Source organism: Polypterus senegalus, chromosome 10, assembly GCF_016835505.1.
Source record: "Polypterus senegalus isolate Bchr_013 chromosome 10, ASM1683550v1, whole genome shotgun sequence".
Classification (NCBI taxonomy): domain Eukaryota; kingdom Metazoa; phylum Chordata; class Cladistia; order Polypteriformes; family Polypteridae; genus Polypterus; species Polypterus senegalus.
Window position 1 is genome coordinate 93,824,656 of NC_053163.1, and position 25,055 is coordinate 93,849,710.

The 25,055-nt window shown below is 39.8% G+C and overlaps 1 protein-coding gene across 1 annotated transcript in view; it reads right to left on the reverse strand.

The window, feature by feature from the left end:
- The window catches only part of LOC120537339, a 36,446-nt gene extending 11,704 nt beyond the window's left edge, over nucleotides 1-24,742 (reverse strand). The window contains exon 1 of the mRNA XM_039766219.1: nucleotides 24,632-24,742. The gene's annotated coding sequence lies outside the window, so the exon portion shown is untranslated. The remainder of the gene's footprint in view (nucleotides 1-24,631) is intronic.
- Nucleotides 24,743-25,055: the final 313 nt, after the last annotated feature.

The following is a 25,055-nucleotide window of genomic DNA, read 5'->3' on the forward strand; positions in this document are numbered from 1 at the left end:
CTGGAATTCAGGACCAAATAATGCCATGGAAAACAGACAAAGCATCTTGGCATCCTCATTTATAACACTCTACTATTCATGTGAGTTAATCCATCATAAAATACTTGGACATTGATGAATTAAAGTCTCACCCAATCGTTTGTCCCTGAAGTTGTGATCCGCTTCACAGATGCTATTTTGTGTTAGTGAAAGGAGCAGCGCAGGTTGACAAGAGAGGGCTCAGTAGATGCAGTATCTTGTGGTAACTCAGCTTAGTGCAGAAATTTGGAACAGTAAAATGTAGCAACAAACGCCATCATATTCTTGTTGCTTTGTATCTGACAATGCTGTCTTTCAGTCTCCAACCGATAGTACATCTTTGTGATTCAATTACATTGTACAAATTAATAATTACATAAATGCAACAATCTTTCACTTAAAGTAGTACTCCACTCAAAAATGATTTTTTAGTATGTTAGTTGCCCCATATGGTTTGTATTGATAGCTGAGAAAAAACATAATCTCACAATTTTATGGAGAATGGAGATAGTGTTTCTGATAGAATGACAGACACTGGAAAACAGTAAACAATATTGAAAACCTCCATGGCTAAGTCTCACTTTACTCATGTTGCATAATCCCAAACGTCCTGTCATCCATTCAAAAGCACCTTCTCATGTAAATGCATTTGCTCTGCCTACACTATTCCTGATTATTCTGTAAGTATTTTAGCAAAAAATGCATGTGCATTGCATGTTGTGAGCATATGGCTACTTGACATGGCTGTAGATCATGAATATTTTTATATTTTTTGCTGTTGTCTCGCATTGGTCCGCCGTAGGCTCCCATTCTATTAGAAATATTGTCTTTGTTCTTCATGAGAACCTAAGAGTTTTGCACATCTTTTTGCGTACTTCTCCACTTATCTGAGTTGAGGTGTTCATGTGTTTGGTATGTGAATGAGTCTAAATGAAGTCCTGAGATGGTTAACATAGTTTCTTTTCAAGTTTAATTTATGCGAAAAATGCATAAATTCTAGCATATTATACCAGTGTTGGGGGTAATGCATTAAAAGTAACCTGCATTACTTAGATTACTTTTTAAGGTAACAAGTAACTTAGCACAGTAGTTTTTTATTACAGTAAAAATGTGTGTTATTTAAAAAAAAATTAAAACACAAGATATGTGTTACTGCTTTACTAGAGAAGCTTATTTCCAACACCCCACAACAAAAAATGACTGTTATTTTGCAGAAGTATGGCGCCTACTCTGTAACATCATACACACGGGTGCTTTAGCTGAAGGATCTGCATAGCATGCAATCGAGTCAAAATTGAACAATGGTCGTTTGGAATAGTTCTCGGTCAGAAGAGGCGCAAGATTCTTCTCAGTGTCTTGGTGTGGAATGAGGACAATTTGTCGACATACATTTCTGTCATTCTCCAGCATTCTGACCTGTACAAGAGCGTCAACAGGACACAGCTGTAGTTAAACTTCCAGATGTTATTGAGTGATCTAAAACTATTTCTTGCCTTGGTTAGGCTGTTTTGAATGTCCCATGTAGCTCCTCCATCTCTAACTATGATACCCCGAGAGGAGAAGCTGTCTGTCATAAGAAGGATCTGCCCACTTTGCATGATTAGTGCTGGGTTATCCACATTGAGAGTCATGACCTAAGGCTTGGATTGGCTGATTTTCAGTTCCACTTGTTATGCAGTTTTCCCCTGTTTATGCCAATAGAAATGTAATAATAATAATAATAATACATTTTATTTATATAGTGCCTTTCCTGTGCCCAAGGGGTGTGATGGTGAGGCCAGGTCAACAGCCTATACCTTATATTCAGTTTTAAAATGTAAGAGACAGAATGAAATAAAATTGCTACAATTTAATAAACCCAACAATTGAAATTAATCTAAGGAACTCTTGCATAGTGCAAAACCATGGCAACTCTAATGTGACAGTGAGTGAATGTGCCCTGTGATTGAGTGGTATCATATTGGGATTGCTTCCTCTCTAACGCCGGTCACCTTCTTTGTGATCTGATCCTAAAAAAAGGGAATAAGGAAGAAGCAAAGGCTGAAGTACTCTGTGGCAAGAACAATACAAAATAAGAATATGCACAAAATCTACTAGGGTATAAATTGTTTGATCCAAAAAATAAATAAAAACTACAGAAGTACTATTTTGGTTTACAGGTAGGCACATCAATGGAGTGAGAACAGTTCCATTGATATTTCCTAATCTATGAAAGTATCCCCGAATAAATGTGAGCTATTCACCCTACACTGACACCAGAATGTGATCAGGATTAAAGAACTGTTAAAACCGCAGCAGGTGTTATCTTTGACTGCCCTTCGTGTACCATAGAACGTGACATCACTTTGAAAAGAAATTTGGTTGGGTAGCAAGCACACCGCCCAATTGCTGCTGAAGGCGTCCTCTCCAAACTCCTAGAGCCATTGCTCCACATGCTGTGTTATCAGGTCACACAAAGGCCCATTTCTTTCAGAGCGACATTTGCATTTAGTCCGATAAAGTGTGTAAATAAAACACCTGCCGATACAGTGCGGCTCTTGTGGCCATGTATGCAAGGAACAGGTTGGGCAATCCATACGGTTCCCAAGTCGACAGCTCAGAACAAGAATGGGCTGTCAGCCAAATATGTCATTCACTCCAATCAAAGCAGGTGGTTACTCACAAGGTCGCTCTGTTTAGTCATGTAAACTGACTGTTTTGTCAGCCACCTGTCTCTTCTTTTTAGCAATGCAAAGCAGCTGAAGTGGTCCAAACCACCTGAACACATGTGCATGTCTTTGTGAATGATCGAACAAATGGAGCCATTGGCTGGGCCCATTGGTCTAAGCAACACTAACCAACATGTCAGCCAGGCTGATTGCTCTGGACAATTTAAATAAATGAGTTTTCTGTCAAATCTGCTATGAATTCACTGACTAACTCAAACCTCCCAAATTGAGTTAACCACTGTAACTAAGCTGGATGTTTGCCTGTATAGTTTAAAGCCTACATGTATGTAGAGATCTGTGTGTGCTTAAAATTTTTTTGTGTGCTGACATGTGTAGGTTTTTTTGTCTTTGTTGTCTATTCTGCATTAGCCTGCTTGTGCTTTTTGTTTAAGGGTTTCTTTTGAAAAGAAACTCACTGGAGTCATTCTCTGTCATGTGCAAACATGGTGTTGAGCAGTATGACAGCTGTGCTGGTAGTACAATGCTCTCTTTGCCAATTCATTATGATTGCATCCCCAGTGATATAAGAGGGGACCCAAAACCTCCTATATTTGTTGAAAAAAATTACATTATACAACTTAAAGTATTTCCATTTTAGTCAGCGTCAAAATACTCCTCTTGAGATGCAATACATTTGTTTCATCGCTTCTTCCATTCCTGGAAGCATTTCTTGTTCTCATCTTTTGTTGATTTTTTTCCTGGATTTCTTCCCTTCATTCTATCTACCTTAAGTGCACTTACTTCTTACTTACATTGTCCAAAGAGATGTAGCAGGTCGCATGAAAGACCTAGTTATTTATGAAGACCTTTTGGCCTCATTCCTGTAGATCTGATCAAGTGTCACCCATTTTGGCTGATCTAGATGGCATATGGCCTCTTCTCAGTGGGTGGTCTCTTCTGGATCCAATACACTTTAATACGTCGGATGGTATTGGACTTGAATAAAATGAGTTCTGCAAGCTTTAAGTGAGCCATGTAATGGCTGGCAGCTGCTCTGGGGTTGGCTCTCACTTTGCAGCTTGTTCTGGGATAACCTAACTGGATAACTGAAGCTGTGTTCTGCAACTGCCCATTATGGACTAAGTCATTGTAGGCAATAATTGGACTGTTATGGAATCTCAGAAAATAACTTTCTGCAATTTTGTTAAAGCTAAATGGCACATACCAGCGTATTGCTTCCAAATTCTGTTGCAGTATGTTTTTCTCCCATGTACGTGTCCAGGAATCACATTGTTTTACTGTCTTTTGATGTGTTTATTCATAACTTTACAGGTGTCTCCTCCCAGGAAAAGTTGTTGCTATGAGGGTGTAGCTCAACACACCCTTGTCACGGCAAAATATTTTTTAAAAAAAAGAGGCCTATCTAGGTTGATTGCCATTCGTACATGGGCCTGGTGTGAAAGTGACTGTGCCCTGTGATGCACTGGCACTGCAGGCAGGGTTGGTTTTTGCCTTGTGCCTCTTGTTGCTCTACAAAACTGAGACTCCCAGGGACCCCTATAAAATCCCAAATGGCTTGAATGAACAATGACAAGTTTATGGCCCATCCATTCATCCACTTTTCTTTTGACCATAATCTTGTGCTCTCTGTGAGGGTTTCTCTATAAAATACTGAATAATTTTTATTTCAACCTGTTTCACAATTAATCTGCTGGAAGTCTAGCAAAGTTTGACACAAAATTATCAAAGGATGTGTATGCACATGATTAAGTCTAAAATGTCAGTCTCTTATGGTGTGGTAGTGACATAGGTACTTTCCAAGATGTGTGTTTTCACATGTTTCAAACTAACATAGTGTAGTATAAAAAGACAGACCTGTGAATGTTGCACCACTCTTACTCTATAACCAGCACACATTTTCTACCCCACTTTTATTGCAGAGGCCAATGTCTATTTCTGAATTCCAACCTTGTACTGGACAGCACTCCATCGCAGGGCACAATGATGCAGACATACATGCTCGCTCCTACCAGGCAGACATTACCTTAGAGGCTTTTACGCTTGTCTGTTTCTCCTGGGTCCTTTCACAGCAGTAACTCTAGTTACACTTTTCATAAATTAACTGGTCTCTGTATTGGTTAGAGGTTTGTTCTGCACTGCTTTCCCCCTCTAAAGCTTGTGTTACATCACACATCTAGTTGGAGTGGATTTTAAACTTGACGACTGCAGTTGCTAATGTCTTTACACGAATATGTTACATAGTCCTTTGCAGGAAATTACACAGCCAGAAATCGCAGTGGATGATAACATGACTCTTTGACAACTTTCTGGCAGAGTGTTACAATTCTGAAGTATCTCCACCTCAACCTTTTTTTTAATAGCAAGTAGCATGCTGCCTGACAGAGCTGGTGCTATAGGGATGCTTCCCAGGTACTACCAGTTCAGCAGCATTCTTTGCCTGTTTTTTTTTTTTTCATTCTGTTGTGGTACGTAAAACATCACACAGACTCTCTCCTCTCTCCTGTTTGTGAGCTTCAAAAGAGCTGCGTTCCTTATCCCTCATGTCTGCATTTATAGGCATTGTACTTCAGTCTGAGAGCTCATTGGTTCTCACAAGATCTCACCTATCTAACCTGTTTGATTTTGTCAGGGCAGGCACAAACTGGTCAGACTGAGTCATTGGGGATGTCAGACTACACCAGAGTGGTCACAGGAACATGCTGTAACAGCCTCCAACTACCAGTAGCTAAGATAATGGAAAGAAGTCTGCGACTGAAAATCGCGGAGAAGCTTGTATAAGATTAACCTTAAGTTAGCTCAGCCCTGGGCATTTAATATACAGAGTTTAAATAGTCTTTCTGTCTCTCTTGGGTTTTTTGCCAGGTACTACTGGTATTTTCACCATAGCAGAGACACATGTGTTAGTTAATGGGCGATTCTATGACTGAGTAAACGTAGCACCCGTCTAGAGATTGTCCCCACCCTGAGTCCAGTGTTGCATGCTATATCATGTAGTAAGTCTAACAAAGCGCGCTTGTTTGGGGCGTTGGTGTGCGATAACCCGTCATCACTGGGCGGCAGCTGCTCGTGTATGTATGTGTGCGCACGCATTTGTGTGGGCTTTGTGTGGACGGGTGCGCGCTCGCGCTCGCTCTCGCTCATTCGCAGACAGACTGTGTTGTCACCGCCGTTACCACCCAGGTAAGCCCAGGCATCGCGGCTGATTATAGTGATTTGGGCGGAGGTGTGTAATCTTGCGGCTTCTCAGTCTGCTATTCCCACTTTCGCAGCCACTGAGGTCGAGCAGAGAGTGCTCATTACTTCAGACTGAAGAAATTACAGTCCTTGCCCACTAATGCATAGTGCTGGAATCCCGTTGCCTCCCGTTTGCCTGGATCAATGCCCACTTTTCTCAAAGACGCTGCTTCAACTCGCCCATCCTCTGAACGGCTTTTTGTATACAGTATTGTGTCACAAACGTCCTGGGTTCCAGTCTCAATCCGGTGACTGTCTGATTAGGATCTTCATGCCGCTGAGTTGCTTGCTGATTAGCGACTCTGAATTTGCTCAGCAGCCCGTCCAGGTCTGGTTCATGTCTTAACGCTAATGTTGAACCGGATAATGGGTGGCTTTGTGATCGGCTGATGACAGGGGTTTTTCATTTTTCTTTTCACTTCACAGTCTTTTATTATGACCCTTTACTCTGGTTTCGCTTCTCACACACGAGCACTGTTTTTAGTTCCTCAGTCTCCCACTCCCTCATCTTCAAACAAGGCACTTGTCTTGACAGGTCCTGTACGAAGTTCCGCATCTCAAGGTCACAGCCCGGCCAGGTGCGCCCGGCTGTTTGCCTTCTCAGCCCGGTGTGGTCGGCAGCTCAGGTGAGCGCCTGCTGAGCCTGGGATTTAGCCTCACAAGGAGGACGGGCGATGAGGCTTTTTAACCTAACATATCCTCCTCAATCCCGATTCATCCAGTTCATCACAAAGTCCCATATCTCACTTGAAGTGCTTTCTCTGCCTCTGACTGAGCAGCTGCCTGACACACCCAGGCCGCTCCCAAAATTCCACACATCCCACCTTGACCGTGACTGACCCTGTCGGGTCCCTTGTCATTTTTTGTTTGTATACCCCGCCCCTTTTTTTTATAGCGTCATCTCTTCATTTTCTTAAACCAGTTTGTGGCAGAGCCTGCAACAGTTACAAAATAATAGCCCACCTAGAAGGTGGACCCTTACATTCCCTGAGCAAGCAGCCTTTTGGCTTATCTTTGGAAAGTGGAGGGAAATGGTGGACACAAAGGACACACGTACGTGCTGTAGCCGGAGACCAGCCAGCAGTTCAAGTGCTGTGCAGCACCAATAATACCTGCTGCGCTTCATTCTGAACAAGTTTATTTGTATGAACTTTAGAAAGCCGAGTTGTTGTCAAAACACACTGGAACGTCATTATTTGCTTTAGTTTTTATCCTCATACCTTGAATTCCTTTTTATTTTACTTTATTTTTTTCTCTTTCATGCTGACCAGTAAGGAAGATCAGACAAATGTGTGAATGACAGAGTGAATCTAAGATGAGAAGTGGGTTCAGTTATGATCAAGCATTCACCCAACTACTTATACTAAAACTCTAAAACCTGGTGAGAGCCTATTTTGGCAGTATCAAGGTCAGAGCAGGAAGCACAATGGGGTGGGGCAGCAAACTATTACATGGCACACACCCACACCTGGTCAGTTTAGAGTACAAACAAGTGAATCTAACTGATATATCCTTAGGAGGGCAATAGGAGCTCCATTATGGAAAGGTGCTATGTCAAGTAATTATTGCTTGTTTAGTTGTCTCCTGCATAGAATACCCGCCAAAAAATGATCCAATTAGCATGCATAGCTGAATTTAGGAAAAACAATCAATTCCTATATCTGAAACATTCAAGTTTTTAGTTAAATTCGTAGAATTATAAAAGAAAAGTCACTGAATATTTGTGAGTAGGCACAATAAGACGCATGCAGCAACACTTTCAAGTCAAGTCGTTTATTGTCATTTGTAGTCAGTACAACAACATTCTCACTTACAAGTCTCCGCAGAAGAGTTTACAAAAATATAAATAAATCAATAAAAATCATAGTTTAAATGAAACCTATAGTGCCTTTAAAAAGTATTGACCCCTCTTAGAAGATTTCACATTTTTCTTTTATATAAGCCCTGCGGTGGGCTGGCACCCTGCCCGGGATTTGTTCCTGCCTTGCACCCTGTGCTGGTTGGGATTGGCTCCAGCAAACCCCCATGACCCTGTCTTAGGATATAATTAATGACTGACTGACTGTTATATAACATTGAATCACTCTGCATTAAATTTGGCTTTTTTGACACTGATCAAAAGAAAAAGAGTTTAATCTCTAAGTGAAAACAGATCTCTGCAAATATAAAACACAAAAATAGCTGAATACATTATACTTCACTCCCTTCAGGTTAGTATTTAGTAGATGAACCTTTGGCAGGCATGGCAGCCTTCAGTCAGGGTGCACAAGTCTCGATCAACTTTGAGCATCCGGACACTGCAGTTTTTTTCATTCTTCTCTGCAAAACCGCTCAAGCTGTGTCAGATTGCCTGGTGATCATGACTGAACAGCTTTTTTCAATTCCAGCCATATATTTTCATTTGGGTTGAAATCTGAATTTTGAGTGGGCCACTCCAGGACATTAGCACAGTTGTTTTTAAGCCGTTTTTTTGTGGCTTTGGGTTGTTGTCTTGCTGGAATCCTCTCCCAAATTGCAGGGGTCTGTTTCAGAATGCATGATTAGTGTGACATTATGTCAAAGAAAATTAGGATACACAGAAATCTAGCCAATTCCATTCCAATAAACATGAATTTAGCCAAACCTTTATTTCTAGAACAGATTAAGCTAGAATTACGTGATCTGTAAAGTAAGAACCAGATTGTGGATAACTCACTAATCACTTTTTTGTAGCAGGTTCAGGATTTGTCTGTTCCAGAAAGAAATATTTGATGAAATCCAGCACAGTTACTGGGGCAACCAATACTCTGAACCTAACCTGCAAAAGAGCAAGTTCAACAGAAAGGATTAATGCTTTGCAGCCTCAGAAATTAAGGATCAGAACATTCTATCATAATATCAAAGGCTGTAGATACTCTGTCAGAAATTCTGATCCCAGCTGCACTATAAACGGAAAAAGCTGACAAAATGTTGAAAATGACATGCACCTTCTTGAATAAACAATTGACACCAAAAAACAACTCCTTCACCAAATTCTGCTTAGATAAATGTAGTCACGTGTGCCATATTATTCATTTTTTGTTTTTAAATAATATGAGATGCCACACACATAAAGTAATGTACTGTTGTGCCCATATACTGTATCTGGGCTCTCAGGTTTAAATTGGGTAACTATTCAAAGAGCGGACACTGTGAGTCTTCTGTTACAGATTTGTACATGACAGTACATGTACAAAAACAGTACAAAAACCTTTTGTTTTTATTTTGTCATGTAATGATCAATACAGGGTTCAGTGCAGGCAGGATAACATACCATATCTCTCACAGTAACAACTGAAACAACTCTATGAATGCTGAGCACTTAATGTTATGGGTCTTTAAGTCTTTAAGATATTGCAAAAATTGAATAAAATACTTATTTGAGGGTATATAACATTCAAGTAAAGGGGGTTAAATTTTGCACAATGCAACAGTTTCCCACCCAAAGTTTACACATTTCATTCTGTCAGTAATATCTACTTCATGCCATCTTTGCTTTTTCCTTTGCAGCTGCTGCTGTGTTGTTCCTCTAATGGAGGAGATACTGATAATCTTCATAAATTGCCACAAGACCCTCTTGCTCTGCTATCATGAACATTTTTTCCCTCAAGGACTTACTTACATACTGTGGTTGATTGGCTGTTCAGCATTCAACTCAGAAGGGATTGTAAATTTTGCTGTGAACTTGCGTTGCTAGGAGTCAACCTATCCAGGATTGTGTGAGCCAGTGTTCTGGAACCAGCTAATATGCTGGTGCAAAATCACGCTATGGCAGGCTAGAATTCTCTCTGAAATCCAGAATGATCTAATCTCTCTTTCTAGAACAGACTCCTGGTTTTCTTGCAGACCATTTAGGTTTTTCCTCAAGGATCTCCCTTTATTTTTCTGCATTTATTTTACATTCTACCCTTACAAGCCTTTCAAAGCCGGCCAAAGAGAAGCATCCCCACAGCATGATGCGGCCACCATCAGTCTTCATGGTGGGGATGGTGTGTTTTTCAGAAGTGCAATGTACATCTGATGGATCTGATGATCAAAAAGCTCCATTTTGATCTCATTAGACCATAGAACCTTCTTCCAGCTGATATCCCAGTCTCCTTCAGGCAAACTGTAGCCAGGGTGTTTTTTAACTGCGGCTTTCTCTTTGCCACACCCCTTTAAAGCTGTGACAGGTAAACAACAAAATGGCACTGTACAAGTATGTGTGTGCAGACACATTATTTAAAGTGTTAAATATTTAAACACACTGTTATGTTGCAATTTCTCTCTCTCTCTCTCTCTCTCTCTCTCTCTCTATATATATATATATATATATATATATATATATATATATTGCAAGAAGTCCATAAACGGAGAAAATCGATCATGTATCAATCTGTCTTTTATTGCTGAGCTTGCAACACCTACCAGGTGTTATCATCAGAGGAAAAGGATTAGACATGCAGGAATCAAAGAATATCCAAATAATAAAAAAGACTTTAAGAACTACACCCTCTGAACCCCACCTTACTAATCCACCCCCTACTCCCACTTACTTCCCCTTCCTCATTTGCTATATATTGCCTATATTGCCTGGTAGGTGTTGAAAGCTAAAGAATAAAGGACTATTTTAAGATGCACAATCCATTTTCTCCCTTTGTGTTCTTCTTGCTATAAATATACAAATTGTATCATAGGCATCATTTCTTTCTTTCTCTCTCTCTCTCTCTAAATATATATATATATATATATATATATATATATATATATATATATATATATATATATATATATATAAATTATTTAAAGTGTTAAATATTTAAATACACTGTAATGTTGCAATATTTGTTCTTATGATTGACTTTTCCACAGCCTTACAACTTGTGGGTAGAAGCTGGTGCAAGTGCCAATGGTCCTCTACCCTTTGCCAGAAGAGAGGAGTAAGAAAAGTGGCTGTGCAGGACAGCTGAGCTCTATAATTATAATATTATAACTGCTTGCCTTTCTAAGGCAGAAAGTATTGTATATCATTTGAATGCAGAGTCTGGCCAATGGCAGGGGAATCAGCAGAAAATGACAGTTGGGCCACGGTGTGGTCATAAGCTTCCTTTCCTTCATTACAAAATGCGTGGTTTTTATGTTTGCCGTACTTAGTTGTCCAATTTTAAATTTAGTCCCAATTCAGATGTTAATGGTTATAGTTAGTCAGGTTTGTTCTGATAGGGGAACTATTCTGTGGCTCTGAAGCCATGAAGATGGATAAATCAGAGGAGGCAGTTTGAAGAACCAGGTCTGCTTCACCCAGATGGCCTGCCCACCATGGCTCCGGCTTTTTATTGTGAATGCCATGCTTCTGCAGTGCAGACCACTGAGGGTATTTCTAGACGGTGATGTATGCTGACTCTGCATTTTCCAGTGTTTATTTCCCAGGAGACTGAAGGAACAGGGCTGGCAGAGAGCAGCTGCCCCCTTTGTCCTTCGCCTTGCAGCATCTCCTCTGGTGTGAATTCCTCAGCGCATGTTATCATAGATGCATTAAGGGTCAGTTGTTGCATACAATGGGTGCATCATTTAGTTGTGTTCAAAGCAAGCAGGGAGCCAAGGGTGGGGGGTGATTTGTTATTCTTTTTACATGAGGGCATCATTGGGTGAAGCTGAAAAGAGTGGGCAAGGCTTCATCTCAGCCTCCTTATAAACAGTTGCAGATCTCCCCACGGGGGCGGCACAGTGCATTTGAAGAAATCCCAAAGGCTGAACAGCCAGGTTACACCCAATGATTTTATTTTTCATTGCTGTAAATTGCCTGCGGACTTAATAAAAGTTGTTTGCTAAACCTTATGCTGGTACTTCTCTCTGCTCGTATGGTTGATCTCTTCCAGATTTTACCCAGCTTCATGTGCTGCATCAGCCTTTAGTGTCCATCACTGGGGAAACTCATATTTGGGTGCTGATCCTGTCTTTTTTGACTTTGATATTGAATTTTAGTAGACGGGGATTCAAATCCTGTGCTCAGTCCCCCTATGTTTGGAGTCAGTATACATGCTGTGTCAGTGTGGGTTTTCTTGTTTTTCTCTCATTCATCCCATTAATGTGCCGAGTAGGTTGATTAATCTGGACTGCGTGAGTGTTCACTGCAATGGATTGACAAACAATCCAGAGTTGGTTCCTCTTTGTTGCTGGTGCTGTGTCCCAATAACTTAATTTTAGTGTGCTTCTAAAGTGATGAATGCACAGGCTGAATAATTTTGACAAGCAGGTGCCCTTTGCTGCCATTAAGCCATGAGCGCTTTTAGTGATCAGCAGGGTTTGACTGCAGTATCATATGATAAAGCTAACCATACAGAATGACTTGTCATATTTTATAGATTCTGCCTTCTGTTCAGTTAGCCACTCATTTCTGGTGCTGCATGGGAGAACTCAAATGCTAATGGGGATTTTATCTTTGTATAATTTCTGTGCTTATGAAAATAGGTGCTTAACATAAAAGGAGTAGTGTGTCATGGAGGCCCAGTAGTTAATGACTTGCAGATCCAGGGTCTGTGTCTTGAATCCTGGTTCAGCCACATTGAGTGTGCCTTGTGGTGGACTGTAATTCAGTCCACTCTTGGATACAGGAACTGACATAAAAGGTCCTAAATAAAACAAAAATTAATTTGATGTACTGTGACTGGTAATGCATAGCCTGTGGTGGACTGGATTTGTTTTTGTTTTACTCACATTCCATTTCTACTGACACTAATTACCTCTTAAACCTGACAAGGAAAGGTGGATCAATAGTGAAGGTGAGTGAGCACAGGTTCCATGTGAAATCCTAGATATAGTCCATGGGGCAAATCACCTTGTTATTGTGTCTTTAAGAGTCTGGAAGGTTGGTGATTGCCAGCTCAGTTAGTGATAGTAAGAAAACCTTCTTAGACTCGGGCAAGGTAATTTTTGTTTTCCTTATTTTAATTATTTTCTGAAATGTTTGATTAACATCAATGTTTGTGCTTTAAGCAAAACAGAATTCAAATTCTGTGGAAAATGAGAGAAAAAAGGCATAGGCCATGCTCTACTGAGGTAAATTAGGCATTGCTGTCATGCTGCAGGCTTCAGTAGGGCTCTTGATAAGCTGGAGCTCATCCCAGTGCACAGCTTCTCCCACTCCGGCCTGTTTGAACAGCGTACATTGCCTGTAGGTCTCAACTAAAATATGTGTGGCATTTCCGCTGCGTGGAGATCTATCTATCTATCTATCTATCTATGTATGTATGTATGTATGTATGTATGTATGTATGTATGTATGTATGTATGTATGTATGTATGTATGTATGTATGTATGTATGTATGTATGTATGGAGACTGGCCCGGACACAGACAGACAGACTTCGTTGTTACACCCAGCACACGTTTATTAACAGTCCTATTATTTACAAAGTGCCACACAATCCCAAAAGTCCTGGCCAACACACACTGCCTTCTCCAAGACCTTGCCCTTCTTCTCTCCCAACTCCAGCCATGGTATGAAGGGAGGCGGCCCCTTCATATTCCCCCGGATATGCTCTAGGTGTGTCCCGGCAATCTTCCACCAACACGCCCCAGTGTAGCGGATGTGCTGGCTGCATCCCCGGAAGCACTCCGGGTGTCCCTGCCCCTCTTCCCCCCAGCACTTCCAGGTGTGGCGGAAGAGCTGAGGTCCAGGGCTACAAAGGCATAGGAGCGCCCCCGGCAGTGACCATGGGCCCCTACAGGATTGAGCTTCAAAGCTCTGTACCCGTTGGCCCCAAAGGTACCAGGGCGGTGGCCCCCACGTGGTCTGGGGAAGGCGTGAGCCCTCCTCCGGTCCTCCATGGAGTCCCAGCCGGGTCGCCCCCCCAGCCATCTCCGACATCCATCTATCTAAGCAATGTAGTGCATTTCAGAATTGTCTATCTATACTAATAAAAGGCAAAGCCCTCACTGACTCACTCACTCACTTACTTACTCACTCACTCACTCACTCATCACTAATTCTCCAACTTCCCGTGTAGGTAGAAGGCTGAAATTTGGCAGGCTCATTCCTTACAGCTTACTTACAAAAGCTGGGCAGGTTTCATTTCGAAATTCTACGCGTAATGGTCATAACTGGAACCTATTTTTCCATCCATATACTATAATAGACTTCTGCTCCATGGCTCCGCCTCCCACGTAATTTAGTGCCTGCCCATATAAGGCCGTCCGTCAGCAGCAATCCAATAGAAACACTGTCGCTAAATATTCACGGGTGAAGGACTGTGCTTATGCAGACGAAGATGAGATGGTCAGGGTGGTGTTTGGCACAAACTCAGCGAAAATGTGAGAGAAACTTTTAAGTGCCGGGTCTTAGCTAACATTAAATACAGCCGTGGACATCACACGAAATGGCACCAGCACAGCTGGGCACTTTTGATGCATGTACATCGAGCAGATCACGTGAAGTGACGCAGTGTACAGACAAAAAGCAACAGTTCCAAAGAGTGCTGAACAAAAACCGAATTACACGATTGAGAAGGGAGCAAAAAAATATGAAGTGTGTGATACATACAAGCATATTCATAAGTGCAGCTACTGCGGGAACAAAGCACACAGTGGAAAAAGTCAATGTCCTGCTAAAGGAAGACAGTGTAAAAAAAAAAACCCGTGCAAGCAGTGTGTCACGTCTCAGATAAAGAGGAAGATGAGCTGTTTATTGATGCAGTAAGAAACGAATCGATGAATGAAACCTGTTATCTTTACAACGATTGACAAACATGGAATGTAACTTGAACACAACACATCCTACAAATACGAACCTGATTGAAAGAAATAATGATAATCAAATCCTTGATGACAGCAACACTCATAACACTCACAAAACAATTACTGTATATTGACAATCATGTTACGTTATTTTTAAAATGTTCCCTTTACTTTTTCATAACGTCTTTAACACACTAACACACTACTTCTCCTCTGGGAAGCACGGGTATATATATATATATCCCAATCTACATACTCTCAAATAGACAAACCACACGCCGTGCTGCAACTTCGCCTCTAGCGCCAATGTCTGAGGTTCGATTCCCGAGAGGGGGTGCACTGAGTATGTACGCCTGATGACCCCAAAATTATATAACATATATATCAGAGCTTCCCGATTCATTTTACCCTCGCACCCCTTTGGTTTGAGACGTATGAAAAAATATCCGGTTAACGCAGAAAGACAGATCACCAATTGAAGCTTTATGAATAATGGATACTTTATTCGCCATCAATGATTGTTTTGGTAAAGCCATACTCAGTGTATTCATTAGATGAACGGTAAAAAAGTAAGAGCGAGGGGAGGGTGAGTTATTGACGCACGCAGGCGAAACCACAATAGCACGCGGGCTCGATGTAGTGCGCATCAACTCAATCTGAATTGCGCGATCACATTCAAAAAATATCTTTTCAAGTTCTATTTAGTCGACACAAATATCTTTGGTTGGAATGTAAGGCGAATTTACTCTTTACATTTCTATGGTGAAGAAAAATTTATGCAATGATGCCTACATTTAACTTACATTCCTACCAAAGATATTTCTGTCGACTAAATAAAAATTTCTTCTATTTAAAATTTAAATAGAACTTGAACAGATACGATAGTTCATAATATCCACGCAGACTTGCACGTAAGAGCGGGAGTCATCCTTTTTAACAAACAGCGTATTGCACTGATACGAAATAGCCTGCCCATTTAATTTTTTAGGAATGGATAAATAAATTAAGATTTTGTACAAATAATGTTTTTCATTTTTCTTCCTTGATGGATTCTGGCACCCCCAGCAACAGTTGCTGGCACCCCAAACAGTGTATATATATATATATATATATATATATATATATATATATATATATATATATATATATATGTGTGTGTGTGTGTGTGTGTGTGTGTGTATATGTATGTGTGTATATGTAGATATGTACTGTATATATATGTATATATGTATATATATGTGGATGTATGTGTATATATGTATATATATATATATACGACAGCAACACTCATCACTCACAACAGTGACAAAACAATTATATTGACAATCATGTTACGTTATTTTCAAAATGTTTCCTTTTCTTTTTCATTACTTCTTTAACACACTACTTCTCTGCTGCGAAGCGCGGGCATTTTGCTAGTTATAAATATGTAATGCCTTTCAAATCAATTTGTCTGTTTGTCTGTTTTTTACAGTACTCATCTCTCCATCTATCTTGGTAGCCAACTAAACCTGTTACTCTCATCTCACTGTCTCTTTCACACATTATATATTCTATTTCTACTCTATATTTCTGTATTATTTACTTTATAGAATACAGTACATTTATTGATCAATGAGACATTACAAAATACAATATAGCCACTATGCAGGAGTAAACGTAAACCTTGGTTAAAAATAGATAATGTGAATTTCCACATCTTACTCACAAGGCAGTATTGTCTTTGCCCGGCCCAGCTACTGTGTTTATGGTTGTCTATATGCAAATATTTTCTCAGTAGACAATCTTATTTCAATATTAGTGAGTTTATTTAGGCTAGAGGCTGAGCCTTTTCTGAGCCTTAAGTGATGCTTGTTCTCCCTTTTGTCAAGAGTGCTGCTTTAAGTCTGTTTTTTAAATCATTGGTTTCCTTTTTTTCTTAGAACCCTTCTCTGACTATCAAGCACAGAGCTGCTTTCTGATGGCCATTAAGAACAAATAGATAGATAGATAGATAGATAGATACTTTATTAATCCCAAGGGGAAATTCACAAATAATAAGATATTTCCAACCAGTCATTCACCTATTGATTCTTTTAAACTCGTGTCCTCCTCCATGGAGTCACACTGAGCTCTGAGCTTTTGAAATAGTAATCGCACATATGTAATTCGAATGGGACATCAGCTGATTTACCATGGCATTAATATTGTTTCTCTAGTTTTGCAATGTCTACAGAGTACAGTAAAATTATTTCCTGTATCTATTACCAACATGCAACACATGATAAACAGAAGTGTATTTAAAACAAAATTTCAGTTTAATGGTGGTTGTAGTTATCATGGGGTTAGCAGGGGTTGATTCATTCCCTATATTTATTTTGTTTCTGTTTTAGTTTAATTGAGTGTTAATAATGTTAACTTATTAATTGTTTTCTTAATCAGTGGTCAGCTATCCTGGAGGTGTTTATAATATTTTAAGAGGCTAATGTCAGACTTTTATCAAAGAGTTCACATTGATGACAAAAACACTTGTTATTTACTGACTAGCCACAGTAACCAGTATTGCTCGTGTACAGCATATTTGTATCATGGGTTAAGGTAAGAAAGCAAATATAATGAGGAAAAACTTTTTTGCAAACTCAACATATCTAAACACAACCCATGATGCCACAAGACATACTTTTAGATGAGAGCTGCAGTCCAGCCATGCAAAGAAATTGGTATTCAGACTAGCTAAGCTGTGCATGTGGTGTTACTTGACATACCGCTCTGACCAATAAAAATGTTAGTGTGTTCCCCCATCAGCCCCAGTGCACTGCTGCTGTTACCTGATGGGAACTGTAATCCCTGCGTTGGCACTGACACCTCTCCCCAAAACACCTTTGTTTTAAGTTGGATCAATGGCAACACACTTACAAAATTTCTTGAAAATTGATAAAGCCATTTTTTGTGTGATTGGCAAACAAATAAGCAACAAAAATTAATCTTACCATTTTTATGTAGATTTCAAATACAGAGTCCCTACAAAACCTGAGCCTTGCAATAATCTCTATACTAAAGGACTCTTAACTCATGTTGTCAGTGACATTCTATTATTTTTTGTTAGAGAAAAAAGTCCTGATGTTGCTAACTTTAAGCCCAGTTTTTAATATTATTGCCCACACAACTGAGGATTGAAAATTGTGTTAGTTTTTTGTGATGAGTATAATCCATCCTTACATTCAGCAGGTATGGAGTCTCTCAGGGCTCAGTGCTGGGACCTTTACGGTTTTTGCTTCACATGCTGCCTGTAGTAAATAGTATTTGAAAGAATACTATTCAGTTGCATGCCTATATGGATGATGCTTTAGTGATTTGCAACACTGAATGAGTGATCATTTTATATACTGACCGACAAATGTAAATAAGATAATGTTGTGGAACACTACAGATACTAGCAAGGTACTTCCACTTTTAAGCTTTCAGTGTTATGTTTGACAAACACTTAATCTATTGGCTTCACCTTTTTGAAGATCAGGAACATAAAAAATAAGATTTTCCAATACTCTCTCTTTACTTGAACAATGCTGTAATGCTTCTGATGGTCAAATCAATTCATGTGCAGCCACCAGTGAATTCAAAATGCTACCACAAGGATTATTTCTAGGATTAAAAGTGTATAACTCTTGTTGTCAAGCCTCTGCATTGGCTTCAAATTACGCTTATGGCCGATTTGAAAATCTTCCAAGCACATAAAGCTTTCAATTGTTTTGCCTCCAATTTCTTCACAGAAGATGTTGCTGCGTAAATCACCAGATGCTGGTCTTCTAAAAATAAAGATAAATCAAGCTACTGTAGAGACCGAGCCCAAACTGTGAAATAATCTGCCGGCTTGTGTAAGGGATGACCCTTCTGTCTCACCCTTTAAATCTAGGCTGAAGACTCATCTTTTGAGTCTAGTGTATCTTGGTAAAGCTGTTGTTTTGCCTTTTTATATTGAAATAATTCATATTAGCTGTTTTTATGCAAGGATTATAGCATCATTGTCAAATGTATAGGTAACAATGAAGTTATTAGTTATATATGGTAGTCCATATGTAATATGTCACCACTGTCCTGCCCCATGATTAGTGAGTATTACTATCTTACCTCATATGGCATCAATGCCTCTTGCTACTAACTTTCCACCATTACTTTATTTTCTTGTTATTCTGTTATTGCAGTGGATGCCACTGCTGCTTTGACTAATCAGTGAGCTGTCTGAGTTATTTGGAGCAGCAGACCTCAACAAATTTGGTCACAGCGCCAAATTTACATATTTATCCATGTAACACACAAAAATTAAATGAAAAAAAATAAATAATAGAGTACATGTTAACGTGATACTTAATCACTTAATACTTATACTTAATACTTGATACTTGATCACGAGTGAGGGAAGAATGGATCGTGAGATTGACAGGCGGATCGGTGTGGCATCCGCAGTGATGCGGGCTCTGCATCGGTCTGTCGTGGTGAAAAAGGAGCTGAGCCGTAAGGCAAAGCTCTCAATTTACCAGTCGATCTACGTTCCTACCCTCACCTATGGTCATGAGCTATGGGTAGTGACCGAAAGAACGAGATCGCGAATACAAGCGGCTGAAATGAGTTTCCTCCGCTTGGTGTCTGGGGTTTCCCTTAAAGATAGGGTGAGGAGCTCAGTCATCCGGTAGGGGCTCAGAGTAGAGCTGCTGCTCCTCCGCATCGAGAGGAGTCAGATGAGGTGGCTCGGGCATCTGATCAGGATGCCTCCTGGACGCCTCCCTGGTGAGGTGTTCTGGGCATGTCCAACCGGGAGGAGGCCCCGGGGAAGACCCAGGACACGCTGGAGGGACTATGTCTCCCAGCTGGCCTGGGAACGCCTTGGGATTCTCCCGGAAGAGCTGGAAGAAATGGCCGGGGAGAGGGAAGTCTGGGCTTCTCTGCTTAAGATGCTACCCCCGCAACCCGACCTTGGATAAGTGGAAGAGGATGGATGGATGGATGTTGACGTGATCTTTGTGACACACTGATCAGTTTCAATAATTGATACATTGACTTATGAGAACTTCTTTCCATTTGACCCACAATGTCTCCAACAACCTCTAGAGAAGGGGTTCCCAAACTGGGGCTCAAGATGGCATTTCATGGGATGCAACAAAGGGGAAGTTGTGTTACAATTCTCCAAAACTGAGTGAGGCATTTTGTTTATCAAAATGCAATTGGTGACTTGTAGTGTGCTTTTATTTGTAGGTCATTTATTAGTGACTGCTCATCTTCATTGATATGAAAGGAATTGAGCATTGCGCCCACAGTTGTCACCTGTGAATGAGCCACAGAATGGCTCTTGCAAGTTCCTTGCTACAGATTGAGCGTTTGTAAAGGCGAGTAACTTTTTTAAGAGAATGGAATTTGAACCTTGCAATGATCCGTAGAGAAGGCCGAGGCCTAGTGTTGATTTCTGTGTAAGCCCCGGTTGTGAAATGTCACCGATTTCGAGGTTTGACATTTTCAGTAGTGCAGCAGTTTTTACTGGGTGGTCCCACTGCATTACAGGCGTTAGCAGCGGACAAAGCTTGTTAACTGTTTTTCATTGCTTTCTGGTGTATGATACCCATTGCTTCACAGGGATCTCTAAACCCCCAAACCCCTCGATTGTTGATTGTGTGTCATTTCCTCATGGCACTTGATGGTTTGCAAGATATCCCAACCCTTGGATCTAAGCTTCACATGTCTAAGCATCACATGGGACACAATTACAAGATTATCGAGATTTATAAATATAAATTGCTCAATTTGTATTGTAATGTTATGCGCTGGGTTAAAATCTTGCTGTATGTGGTTTAATTTGTGGTTTAAAAATTTGACTTCTTCATCTTCAAATGTGATATTACTTTTGTAGTAAACACTTTCTAGGGATGCAGGGCATAGAAGAGGCTGGGAACCACTGTTCTACAGTAAGGGTGGAAAAATTTCTTGGTTTCAGTGGATTCCTCACAGAACCAGGAGCACACCACTTTTTAACTAGTTGGTGAGTTAAGAGTATCACCAGAATCCTTGCAACAGGATATTGTTCCACAGATCCTTTATGTGCCAACATGAAGGAGTTTCTATGAATATGCAGCTTCATGATTGAAATATGATGTTCCGATTGAAATATGGTGTTCTTCTCTCCAGTAATTACTGCTGCCAGTACACAGATAGGAGAACTAACAAAAATAAACCAAACTTGCCCAGAGACATCCCGCTAGCTTCTCCAGACTACGTTGGTTGCATTGGACTAGATTTTTATGCGCCACACTGTACTGTAGTAATGCTACTACTAGTTAAAACCGTATCTCCCAGCAGCCCCTGCAGGGGCTGTTGGGGGTCAAAGGTGGTCAGAGGGGCCTAAAAGGAAGGCAGGTGTCCAAAAAAAAAAAGGTGTTTTTGTTGTTGTATTTTGTGTTCCGTTTACCTATTGGACTGCCTTCTGTTGATTAAGCCGTATTTAGACTTTGTGTCCTGGATTGTTGCGTTGGGTTCTGGATCGTCTTCTGTCTGCCTGTGTGCTGAGGAATGATATTGGATTCATTGGCTTCCCCACAAGAAAAGGAGCGCTCCTGAACCATCCATCCATCTTCACCCTTACAGTGTCTACCGGTAGGACTGTTTTTTCATTCACTTTCAGGATGCTGATCTCTGGACTTACTATTGTCATCTTTTATTGCATCCAGTGTTGTTTTCCATGGACTTTGCTGTATGGAGTTGTTTGTGTTTATATGTTTAATGTAATATCGCCATAGGGTTACAGGGGTGGTATTATTGTTTTCAATTATACTATTTAATTTCATTATATTCTTTAATTGTTGTTAGTTCCCAGTGTGCTTTATTTTGTCTCTGTTTGTGAGTGTGTGCTGGTTGGGCCAAGGCTGGGAGTGTCCCTGGGATCTCCTCTATAAAAATAAATAAATCGCTGTCATATTGACGGTATGAATCTTAGCGGCACTGGATCACTACAATACTAAAGTTGTAGACTTTAGCCTGTAGCATGTAAAGTTGTTGAATGGCTGTGTGGAGGAGAGTGGCCAGATGGCCCAGGTGGATCTCTGAGTTTGCTTGTTTCAAATGACCTTGGACCTCCCAGAGGTTTATGTACTCCAGGGATGCTGTTAAGTGGAGTTTCTGTTTTCCCCTCCTGCTCAGTCAATTGGCCATTTCTTTAAGTAGATGAATCTCCTGTTAACATTACTTTGATTACATTTTATGAACCTTTAGCTAGCTATGGGTGCTTATGTACGCAAATGTAATGTACTTTTCAATTGCTGAATGATAATTCTTAAATCTGTCTAATGACAATGAGCCTGCTTTCAGTAAAGGGTACTACAGTACATAAAATAAATTAAATTAAAATAACAGGACAACAGGTGACTGGCTACCTTGGTGCCATTTTTACCTGACTTTGTTCTTGATACATTAGCTACAGCATATTAAAACAGAAGCACATTATTCTGAGGAGCACTAATCCACTCTGGTCCACAAAACATTTGGTTAATTTTCTGAGTAAAGTAAAATATGTGGTGGTAGAACTTTCTGAAGTGTCTAAGTGAGAACAAATAAACTTTCTTTAAACAGCAGGAACTGACTTCAAATTTATCGCCAGAGTTTCCTAACTGTGCCTTATATGGTGATGGGCTAACGCATGTCCAATAAACACACGTTTCAGCTGATTAAAACAGGGGCAGTTTGAAGGGGAAGTTTTAAAAAGCTTTACAAAGGGCACATCCAGTTTGCTAAACATACATTCTTGCATTGCAACATTTTGAGGAAGTGTCAGATAGTTTAGAAACAACACAAGGTTTTTTTTTTGGGGTAGAAACAGCTGCAGCATAATTTTAAGCAGAACTATGAAATTATAACATTGTCAGATTTAATTTGAATTGGGTGTTGCATTGTATGTATTGTTGCACTTTGTGATGTTATTTATAAAAATAAAATTAAATATGATCAGTTTTCTGGCTGTTATTGATCAAAATAATTTAGCACAAATGTTAAACATGAATATGTGACAACTGAGTTTGGAGAGTAAATGAAAACTGAACTGTAAGGATGGACAGATTCCAGTCCCTTGTGATTAAAAACTAAATTAAGTGCATTTGAGAGTATTAAGTTAGTTGACTAAAACAATTCTGGTCAAGTCATTAGGTTGTGGTTTGGCATTGGCTCTCTGTGCAAGGCACAATTGAATGTAAACTACTGACTGAGTTCGGCCATGTCACATTATAGCAACTTCTTGCCATTTCCTCCAAGTGTTAGTCATCTTCTTACAGCATTTTAGAATACTGCACAGTATGTTCTGAACCTAATGGCTTTTCCTTCTGTCTACTTACATAAATTCAAATCATTATTATTTGTTTTTGTCATGATTAGGGCCAAAAACAGGAGGGCCAGTCAGTTATTTCATTAAACTTCAATCAATAATAATCAATCCAAATTCCTAACTCACATATCTAGGGTAGGATTGTATGGAAGCTGAAATCTCTCCCAGCAGTAATCAGGGAAAAGGCAGGAACAATTCCTGGAGAGGGCACCAGTCCATCACAGGGTGAACACCGACACATCAGAGGCCAATCTAGCAAACCAATCCACTTAACCGACACATCTCTAGGGCTGTGGGAGGAAAGCAGTGCACCTGGAAAACCCAAACGAACACAAGGAGAAAATGTATGCTCCGCACGGGAAGCACCTGGGACTTGAACCCTAGCCTCCTTGCTGCAGGGCAGCAATGTTAACATTGCGCTGTTGTACCACCCAATCAAAAATAGCAGGAATTAAATAAGAAGAAGAAGTAAAACAGATATTTAAAAAAATTCAGATAACCGTCTAAGTAAAAAAATACACAGAAACTTCATGAACATAAAAGCTTAGTAACTCAAAAATCCTAATACATTATCCAGACTTCAAAATCCTCCTAAACAAAGCAATTATTTCAAATAACCCCTGAGACTGCATTATGTTTCAACCAAGGTTACATTTTTGGATCAGGTATGTTTATTGTTTACTTTTTCTTTTTGTTGTTGTTCAAATATTATAAGATTCTGATTGATTTTGTGTTGATTATTTATTATTCTGTAGTTTTGTATTATCTTAACATTACATGGATTAGTTTTCTTTGTTACTGTTATGTGCCCTGTCTCTGTTATGTGGAGCCCAAGGAGGCAGGGCCACCTGATTATGCAACATCTTCAGTGTTTCTAGTTTTGGACTATTGTTTTAAAGAATGAATTTCTGGCTTCAACCCCTGCATTGTTTTAGGTTCTGTTTCTGGATTCTGATTTTGGCTGTGCTTTGCTTTTTAAGACAAACCTGTTTTGTTCCATTTTTATGCCTGCCTTATTTTTGCTCAATCCTTTTTGAATTTCTTAAAAATAAATCCATAAATATAATAGAACATTTTTATTTCATTGGGATCAGAGGTTTTATGATTTTCTTTCTCTTTACTTTGAGAAAATATGTAGATTTTGTGATATTTAAAATCCTTTGCTCCATTTTTAGACCTGTGCAGACATTCATCCTGCCTGTTGAGGTTTAAGGCCATGGTGACAGTGGTGATGAGTCCTACTGTCCAGGAGATGACCTATGAAGAGAGCGGGTCTGCCTTTTAATTGTTCTGGTTTTTATTGCTTCACTGTGGCAGCATTCACAACAGACTGTAAACCTTAAAAAGAGCCAATGAGCAAAGTTAGGTATAACTAATTACACAGTACTTTGGCTAAGGCAGCAGTAACTGCAACCCAAACTGCCCCAAAAGCTAATCAACAGACAAAATACTTAATTGAGGGCAAAAGAATTGAGCAAAATTACAGACACAGGAAAAATATGGAAACAGATTTTAAATGAGCAAGCATTAAGAAACAAAAAACAAAAAATGAAAAGAAGGGTGGGAACACTGTGGTATAAATCCTAACAGTCTGGGTTTTCATTTTATATTTGATGTGACCATACAGAAATAATGTACTTACTTCGAGTTGGAGTGGGAAGCAAAAAAGATGGTGCTTGTTCACCCCCTGAGCACAATCATTATCTTCTACCACATGTAGGCCCACTCCGACATGCAGCATGGCCTGGGTACTTTTCAGATCTTCTATCTACATTTTCAACAATGAGAAAAAATAAGAGACATTCAGTGATAAAGGCAAGTCCAATCATGAATATAGGAAAACAAATAAAGTTAATAAGAGAGCAGAATGTGCTTTAAGCCTTTGGCTCCCGTGCATGAGAACATTCCTGAATTAGGTTTTTTTATTGTAACTTTGGATTATACCATTTGCTCAGTAAAATGAAAATCATAAAAGTTTTCAAACAATGTACACTGTATCTCCTCTGTTGGCCCCAGATACTTTAATATCATTAATTCTCTGTAGACAACTATCTTAGCATGAGGAC